Here is a 9785-nt window from a genome sequence, read left to right on the forward strand (position 1 = left end):
CCCTGAGGAAGCTCACAGTCTAGCAGGAAAACCATCAGTATGAGTGGTAAATGGCTTTTAAAATGGAGTATAGCTGGAGAACCGAAAAGAAAGATTCCAGATCTCCTTAGAAGAGTCAAGGATGATTTCCGGGGTTGGCAATGTGGGAACTGAGCTGTTAAACAGAACCTCAATAAGCAGATAAGGAAGAAGAACATGCAAAGCAGGGGACAAATACATATGCAGAGCAAGGGGGTAGGAAAGAGCTTGGAATCGACAGAATAGAAGGCAGAGTGGCAAAAGTAGGTGGTACAAGAGGGGTAGGAAGTGGAGGAGGCTGGAAACGTAGCCTCTGGTCAGATTGTGAAGAGCCTGGAATATCATGGTAAGGATGTGTCTGCAGTGTTTGAAGATTTTGAAACCTTGGAACAACCGGTCCATCCGTTTTTTAGTAAAGTCACACTGTGGCAGCGTGGAGAGGAGAGTGGGGAAACTAAAGAGCAAAGGTCAGACACAAAAATATGGCACTATCATCCTAAACCCAAAAAGAGGTAGTGGGAGAGAGGAGCAGACAGATATAAGCATTCAGGAAGGGAAATCAACAGGTTCCTAGTAGCTGGTTGGATGAAAAGTGAGAGTAAAAGAATCAAGAAGAGTGGGCAACTGGGTGGATGATGGGACTATTAACCAGGATGCCACAGGAGGAGGCAGGGCAGGGGGTGAAGGGCTCAGGCAGTGACCACAGAAGGCAGCTGCAGATGCAGGTCTGGGCTCATTAACTCTGGTAAGTTCTCTGCAAGCACTGTCAGCTGCATTTTATCAACAAATTTATCCCTGGCGGCTCTACGCCCGGGGCCACAAACCTGAGCTTACAAATCCCCTAGAGGGCTTGTTAAAACACAGATTTCTAGGCTCCGCCCCAGAGTTTCAGAGTTAGTAGGTCTGGGGTCCCCGGCCCAAGAATTTGTATTTCTAGCAAATTTCCTGTGATGCTGCTGTGACTGACCTGGAGCTCACACCACGAAAACCTCTGCTCTAGACGTTTGTTTGGGCTGTTTTCCCCACTTGATCTGAGATTTTCTCTGAGTGGGTAACTAAAAGGACTGATACAGGTGGAGATGATCAAAAATGTTCCCTTTTACCAGCAGAATTTCAAGGATTCAGTTCTAACCATTAAAAACAAGTGTTTGTATTTGGTGGCTGATTTATCTCCCATTTTTTTCTTACTCAAATGACAGGATTTTAAAAAACCTTAGCCTATAATATATTATTATATATTTTTTGAAGTAACATAATTTTTGAAGGCCAACTATATGCCAGGCATCATGCTAAGCATTTTCCCATACACTGTCTCACTTACTTAGTCCTATCAATAACCCTGTGGAAGTCAGTACCATTAGAATTCTCATTTCTCACGTGAGGATACTTAGACACTGAAGTATTTTAAATTAGCCCAAGGTCAAGTTGCCATTAAATGGCAGATTTACTAGAAACTACGCTCAAATACTATAGTATACAGCATCCTTTACCATCCCATATTTTGTAGGCCAGCTATTTCATAGAACAAGACCAGAATTTTCCACATCCTATTATGTCATTAGTCTACAGTGGTTTTCTGAATCTGTTTTCAAAAATCTGCCAGCACATAAGCTGGCAACCATGATGGAGTGTAATAATCATCTTTCAGCTTCTTAATAACCCTTGTGCATTGAACAATCAAGAGAACAGAAGGGTCAAGTGGAAGGCAACGCCCTGTAGTGCTATGAATGTGTTTGAGGATTTTCTGTGATGATGCCTGGGGGATACGTGGGCATTCTCAGCATATTAGAGTGTAAGAGCCTTTCACAACATCTGTTCCAACAACATCTCTAGACAGTACATGCAGTATCATCCTTAAAAGACAATGTTCTGAAAACCCTGAGCAATTGTTGAGATTTTCTGCCCACCTCCAAAGAGGAAAGCAAACAAAGCAAGCAATTCATGTTCCAGCTCTCTATATACAATCATTTAGTATCTAGTAGTTATTTAGCCCCTAGGTTACATGCCTAAACTGTGAGACAGAATGTGTCCTGTGAGACCACAGGACATCAGAAATTTATGACCTGTGTCCCAGGGTTATTTTAATGTAAAAGCTAAAAGCTGTACTCCTAAAAGTACTCCTAAAAGCTGGGGAGTACGAGTATGGCTGCTTGAGGAAGCCACATGTACCAGGACACCTTTCTTCTGAGGATATGAAGCTCTTTGAAGGGCATATGTGAGTGCCCTTCTGGAAAAGACAGTGCTAAAGAAAATCAGGAGGAGGACTCTCCCCAAACTATCCCAGAACCAAGCCTGACCCAAACAGTCCAAAGCCCAATAGCAGGGGGTACCTGGAATTAAGTTTTGCTGTCATGGGCAAAGAATCTACAAGGTAAGCCCTCACACGTAAGCCTTCTCCCAAATCTCTGTCCATATTACTGGACTTTAATATCACCACTAGAGCCTGGACTTGAATCTCAGTTCTTGCAGTTCAGGTCTGGGAATCTCACCCTACTCGATTCCTGGAGCCCCCTTTTTCCAGGGCCTGGACACTCGCATGCATAACCGTCCCAACACCAAAACCATTTCCACACCTGCAGCTGGCTAACATCTTACTTCAAACTGGGCAGAACAGTGCAAACAGAATGCTAGCTCCTGTCTAAATTCCAGCAAAATCTTGGCTTTAGCTCCTGCTGCCCTGCTCCAGACACCACAACACTGTCCCTTGGATACAGATGCTGTGTCCAACATTGCTAGTCCTCACCAAATTTATTTCCTCTTCTTGGGCTTATAGCCCAGTCTCTCTTGCAGTTAGATGTGACTATATGATTTAGTTTTACCAAAGGGAAGTAAGAAATGGTATTCCAAGTTTAGCCCATAAAAACCTCGTATGTGCCTCTTTCCCCTTCCAGGGCAACCTTGAAAGTAGTTTATTAAAAATGGCAAAGTCGGGCTTCCCTGGTAGCGCAGTGGTTGAGAATCTGCCTGCCAATGCAGGGGACACGGGTTCGAGCCCTGGTCTGGGAAGATCCCACATGCCGCGGAGCAACTGGGCCCGTGCGCCACAACTACTGAGCCTGCGCATCTGGAGCCTGTGCTCTGCAACAAGAGAGGCTGCGATAGTGAGAGGCCCGCGCACCGCGATGAAGAGTGGCCCCCGCTTGCTGCAACTAGAGGAAGCCCTCGCACAGAAACGAAGACCCAACACAGCCTAAATAAATAAATAAATAAATAATAATTAAAGGTGCTAATAATTTAAAAAAAAAAAAAATGGCAAAGTCGGGCTTCCCTGGTGGCGCAGTGGTTAAGAATCCGCCTGCCAACGCAGGGGACACGGGTTCGAGCCCTGGTCCGGCAAGATCCCACATGCCGCAGAGCAACTAAGCCCATGCGCCACAACTACTGAGCCTGCGCTCTAGAGCCTGTGAGCCACAACTACTGAGCCCATGCGCCTAGAGCCCATGCTCCACAACAAGAGAAGCCTCCGCAATGAGAAGCCCGTGCACCACAACGAAGAGTAGCCCCCGCTCTCTGCAACTGGAGGACACCCGTGTGCAGCAATGAAGACCCAATGTGGCCAAAAATAAAAAATAAAACTAATTAATTTAAAAAAAAAGGCAAATTCGTGCTCACTTCAGCAGCACATATACTAAAATTGGACAAATACAGAGAATATTAGCATGGCCCCCTGCACAAATTCGTGAAGCATTCCATTTTTTAATAACCTATAATGGAATATAATCTGAAAAAAATAACTGAATCACTTTGCTGTACACCTGAAACTAACACAATATTGTAAATCAACTATACTTCAATTTTTTTAAATTGTAAAGCCTTTCTGCCTGGCTCCCTGAATGCCTGTGCAGGGCATAGTTCCCCACCAACTTGAAATGTCTTGAACTCTTCTTGTGAGTGAAAATAAACTTGAATGTATTTGAGCCATTATACATATGGATACTTTGGTTACTACAGTTGGCCTATCCAACTAATACAAGTGGAGCAAGCCCCAATCCACAACACCCTTTAGAGAATCATCCACGAGGACCCTCCTCATTGATGAGTTAACCTCCTTGGCCCTGTACTCAGTCTTAGCTTGCTGGTTTCTCCCACCCTGCATGGCTGAGATCCCAGCTTCTTATCTGCCAATTCCATCTAAATAAGCACAGCACTCTATGAACTCAGAGATGGAAAAAGCTGGATTTATGGCAAGGAGATGAGGGAGTGTACACATGCACAGCCCTGAGCCTGTTTCTCTCAGTCTGCTCATCCAAGGGTGGCTTGAATGGCATCCCTCAGTGAGGGAATGTAAGCCTGTAACTTCAGTGTCACTCTGTGAAGAGATGACGGGATCCAAAAGAATGCCAATCAATATATTACTCAATTCCCTTGCTTTTCTAGAGTAGATTTTTTTTCATTCATTCTTGTGATAGTAGATGTGGAAATTGCCTTCTTTGGGGTAATTAAGAACTTCTGAAACCAGGTGGAACTTCCGTTAACCCAGTTTATAAACAATGTTAGGGGTGTTCTGGGTCCCTATCTGATATGTGCTTTTCTTGCAATGCTTAAACAAGGCTTAGAACTTGAGCCCTTGAACCAGCAGAGGGCAGAGATGAGACACAAGAGAGAAGCATGGGGAACATAGTAAGACCAGTGAATTATCATGAGCATGGGCCAACTGTTGCACTTTATTTGCTGTGAAGGGAGTTCCTTTATCAGAAGAAATGCTATGTGGAATACTATGATGGTATATAAGGCATTCTGTAAGCCCAAGGATGATCGTTTTAGCAGAAGCATTGCATTCAGGGAAATCAAATCCATGTCCAAAGTGTCTATTCCAATAAGAACAAAGTGCTGCCCCTTCCATGATGAAAGCAGTCCAGTGTAATCAAACCAGTGCCATACTGGAGGCTCAGTATCGCTCTCTAATGCTGGCAGATTGGGCACTCAGTAGCAGTATAGCCAAGTTGGCCTTGGTGAGAAGTCCATGTTGTTGAGCTCATACATAACCTCCATATGAATTTAGGACCAGCCTTTCCATTTTTTGCATAAAAAGATTATTGGAACTTCTATAGGGATTGCATTGAATTTGTAGATTGCTTTGGGACATACTGCCATCTTAACATTGTCTTCTAATGCATGATATCTTTCCATTTATTTGGGTCTCCTTTAATTTCTTTCAGCAATGTTTTGTATCTTCTTAAACTTGTTGAGACTTGTTTTGTGGCCTAACATGTGATCTATGATGGAGAATGTTCCATATGCCTTTGAGAAGGATGGTCTGCTGCTGTTAGATGGAATATTCTGTATACATCTGTTAGGCCCATTTTGTCTATAATGTTGTCCAAATCCACTGTTTTCTTATTGATTTTCTGTCTGGATGATCTATGCATTGTTGAAAGTACAGGATTGAAGTTCCTACTATTATTGTAGTGTTTCTTACTCCCTTCAGATCTGTTAGTATTTGCTTCATATATCTAGGTGCTCTGATGTTGGGTGCATATATATTTACAACTGCTATATCCTCTTAATGAAATGACCCCTTTATCATTAGTTAATGACCTTCTTTGTCTCTTGTTGCTGTTTTTGACTTAAAGCTTAAAGTCTATTTTGTCTGATATAAGTATAGTTACCCCTGCTCTCTTGGTTTCCACTTACGTGAAATATCTTTGCCCATCTCTTCACTTTCAGCATATGTGTATCCTTAAAGTTTAAGTGAATCTCTTGTAGGCAGCTATAGATGGGTCTTGTTTTCTTATCCACCTAGCCACTCTATGACTTTCCATTGGAAAATTTAATCCATTTACAAGTAGAGTAATTTTTGATGACTTACTAATCAAGTGAGGACTTACAAATGACATCTTATTGTTTTCTGGCTGCTTTGTAGTTCCCTTATTCCCTCCTCTTCTCTTACTACCTTCCTTTGTGAACTGATGATTTTTCATTTTGATATGCTTTCTCTTCTCTTTACCTTTTGTGTATCTACTGTAGGTTTCTGTTTTATGGTTACCATGAGGTTCACATAAAACATTTTATAGATATAGCAGTCTATTTTACACATAATGACTTATCTTCAATCACATAAAAAACTCCACCCTTTTACTTCCCCCCTTTTATGTTTCTGACATCACAATTTATCCCTTTTTATATTGTGTATTCATAAATTATTATAGCTACAATTATTTTTAATACATTTGCCCTTTAACATTTATACTAGAGTTAAGTGGTTAGCACACCACTATATTACAGTATTAGAGTAATCTGATTTCGACTATATACTTACCTTTTCCTGTATATTTTCAAGTTTTCATGCTACTAATTAACATCCTTTCATGTTTTCATGTTATTCATTAGCATCTTTTCATTTCAGCTTGAATAACTTCTTTCAGCATTTCTTACAAGGCAGGTCTAGGGGTGATCAACTCCATCCAGCTTTTGTTTGTCTGGGAAAATGTTTATATCTCCTTGATTTTTGAAAGACAGCTTTGTCAGTTAGACATTATTGGTTGGAAGTTTTTTCTTTCAGTTGTATATATTTCACTTTGAATATATCATTCTACTCTATCCTAGCCTGCAAGGTTTCTGCTGAGAATTCTGCTGGCAGGCTTATGGGAGTTCCCTTGTAAGTTACAACTTTCTTCCCTCTTGCTGCTTTTAAGATTCTCTTTTTGTCTTTAATTTTTGACAGCTTTATTATAATGTGTCTTGGAGAATAATAACTTTAAGTTTGAGATCGTTTGATGACCTATGAGCTTCATGAACTTGAATATCCATATTTCTCTCCAGATTTGGGACATTCTCATCCATTATCTCCTTAAATAAACTTTCTTCCCTCTTCTACCTTTCTTCTTCTACTGGGACTCCAATAATTCACAGATAGTTTCTTTTTATGGTTAATTTTGGTCAGTTTCAGCTCTTAGCACAGTAGCAGCTACCCATTCCCCCACCCCTAGCCCTCTGGCAGGCAGCTGTGCATGTATTGCAGGAACAACCTGCACATAACTTGCAGGAGCCAAGGTTGGCCAAAAAAAAAAAAAAAAAAAAAGAGGGAGAGAGAGAGAGAGAGAGAGAGACCCTGTCCTCCAATTATCAGGGATCTGTGCTTTGATTGCTGATTAATGCTTTTGATCACAAAGGTGCAGACAAAGAGGTAGGGAGCCATTTTTGTTGCACCACCCCCCATTGTTGGAAGTCCCTCCCCCTATGGATTAAATGAATTCTAGGGAATATGAAGGTCCAGTGTCCTTTTTTCTCTCCTCATTTTTCTTTTTTTCCCCTATTGGGAGGCAGACATCAAAGACTAGGACATTCGAAAACAATTGCATCTGTGGAGAAAATGAGAAAATGACTGTGCATGCCCAGGAAAGGGCACAGGCTGAAAATAGACATGAGAAGACATTACATTTATTCCTCAGGCTAATCCTTGACACAAAAATAATCTGCAACAAACAAAAGACAAAACAAGTAATAAACAAAAACATTTTTTTATAAACCAGCAAACCCTAGGGAAGGGGGAGAACCTGATTTGCATTTACAACATTATTAGATTCAAATGTCCAGCTGTCAACAAAATTCACAAAAGAAAATGAAAAGTATGACTCATTCAAAGGAAAAAATAAATAAACAGAAACTGTCCCTGAAAAAGACCTGGTGGCAGATCTACTAGATGAAGACTTTAAAGCAACAGTCTTAAAAGATGCTCAAAAAACTAAAAGAAGATGTGGGGAAAGCCAAGACAACAATGTGTGAAAAAAATGGAAATATCAATAAAGAGATGGAAAACCTAAAAAACAGAAAAGAAATACTGGAGCAGAAAAGTACAATAAATGAAATTTAAAATTTACTAGAGAGGGTCAAAGACAAATTTGAGCAGGCAGAAGACATAATCAGCAAAACTGAAGATAGGACAATGAAATTATTAAATCAGAGGAATAAGAAGAAAAAAGATTGAAGAAAAGTGAACACTTACTTCAGGAAACAAGAAAAATCTCAAATAAAAACCTAACCTTACAACAAAAGCAACTAGAGAAAGAAGAACAAACAAAACCCAAAGTTAGTAGAAGGAAAGAAATCATAAAGATCAGAGCAGAAATAAATGAAATAGAGATGAAGAAAACAACAGAAAAGATCAATGAAATTAAAAGCTAGTTCATTGAAAAGATAAAGAAAATTGATAAACCTTTAGCTAGACTCATCAGGAAAAAAAGGGAGAGGGCTCAAATCAATAAAACTAGAAATGAAAAAGAAGAAGTTAGAACTCACACCACAGATATACAAAGGATCATAAGAGACTACTACAAGCAACTATACGCCAATAAAATGTACAACCTAGAAGAAACGAACAAATACTTAGAAAAGTACAACCTTCCGAGAATGATCCAGGAAGAAATAGAAAATATGAACAGACTTATCGCAAGTACTGAAATTGAAACTGTGATTTTAAAACTTCCAACAAACAAAAGTCCAGAATCAGATGGCCTCACAGGCAAATTCTATCAAACAGTTAGAGAAGAGTTACCACCTATCCTTCTGAAACTCTTCCAGGGACTTCCCTCTGGTGAAGTGGTTAAGAATCTGCCTGCAAATGCAGGGGACACGGGTTCAATCCCTGGTCCAGGAAGATCCCATATGCTGTGGAGCAACTAAGCCCGTGCACCACAACTACTGAGGCTGAGCTCTAGAGCCCATGAACCAGAACTACTGAGCCTGCATGCTCTAGGGCCTGCGTACCGCAACTGCTGAGCCAACTGCTTCTCCTGCATTGAGAAGCCCACGTACCACAACGAACAGTAGCCCCTGCTCACTGCAACTAGAGAAAGCCCACACACAGCAACGAAGACCCAACACAGCCAAAACAAACAAATAAATAAATAAAATTAAAAAAAAAAAAAACTCTTCCAAAAAACTGCAGAGGAAGGAACACTCCCAAGCTCATTCTATGAGGCCACCATCACCCTGGTACCAAAACCAGAGAAAGATATCATAAAAAAGGAAACTTACAGGCCAGTACACTGATGAACATAGACGCAAAAATCCTCAACAAAATACTAGCAAACCGAATCCAACAACACATTAAAAGGATCATACACCATGATCAAGTGGAATTTATCCCAGGGATGCAAGGATTCTTCAATATGTGTAAATCAATCAGTGTGATACACATCAACAAACTGAAGAATAAAAAACATATGATCATCTCAATAGATGCAAAAAAAGCTTTTGAAAAAATTCAACACCCATTTATGACCAAAAGAAAAAAAAAACTCTCCAGAATGTGGGCATAGAGGAAACCTACCTCAACAAAATAAAGGCCATATATGACAAACCCACAGCTAACATCATTCTCAACAGTGAAAAACTGAAAGCATTTCCTCTAAGATCAGGAACAAGACAAGGATGTCCACTCTCACCACTTTTATTCAACATAGTTTTGGAAGTTCTAGCCACGGCAATCAGAGAAGAAAAAGAAATAAAAGGAATGCAAACTGGAAAAGAAGAAGTAAAACTGTCACTGTTTGCAGATGACATGATACTAGACATAGAAAATCCTAAAGATGCTACCAGAAGATTACTAGAGCTCATCAATGAATTTGGTACAGTTGCAGGATACAAAATTAATACACAAAAATCTCTTGCATTCCTATACACTAACAACAAAAGGTTAGAAAGAAAAAGAAACAATCCCATTTACCATCACATCAAAAAGAATAAAATACCTAGGAATAAACGTACCTAAGGAGGCAAAAGATCTGTACTCAGAACACTATAAGGTGCTGAAGAAAGAAATCAAA

The 9785-nt window shown here is 40.2% G+C and overlaps 1 pseudogene; it reads left to right on the forward strand.

The window, feature by feature from the left end:
- Nucleotides 1-3622: 3622 nt before the first annotated feature.
- On the forward strand, nt 3623-3717 carry LOC133098431 (U6 spliceosomal RNA; annotated as a pseudogene).
- Nucleotides 3718-9785: the final 6068 nt, after the last annotated feature.

This window comes from Eubalaena glacialis, chromosome 9 (genome assembly GCF_028564815.1).
Source record: "Eubalaena glacialis isolate mEubGla1 chromosome 9, mEubGla1.1.hap2.+ XY, whole genome shotgun sequence".
Lineage (NCBI taxonomy): Eukaryota > Metazoa > Chordata > Mammalia > Artiodactyla > Balaenidae > Eubalaena > Eubalaena glacialis.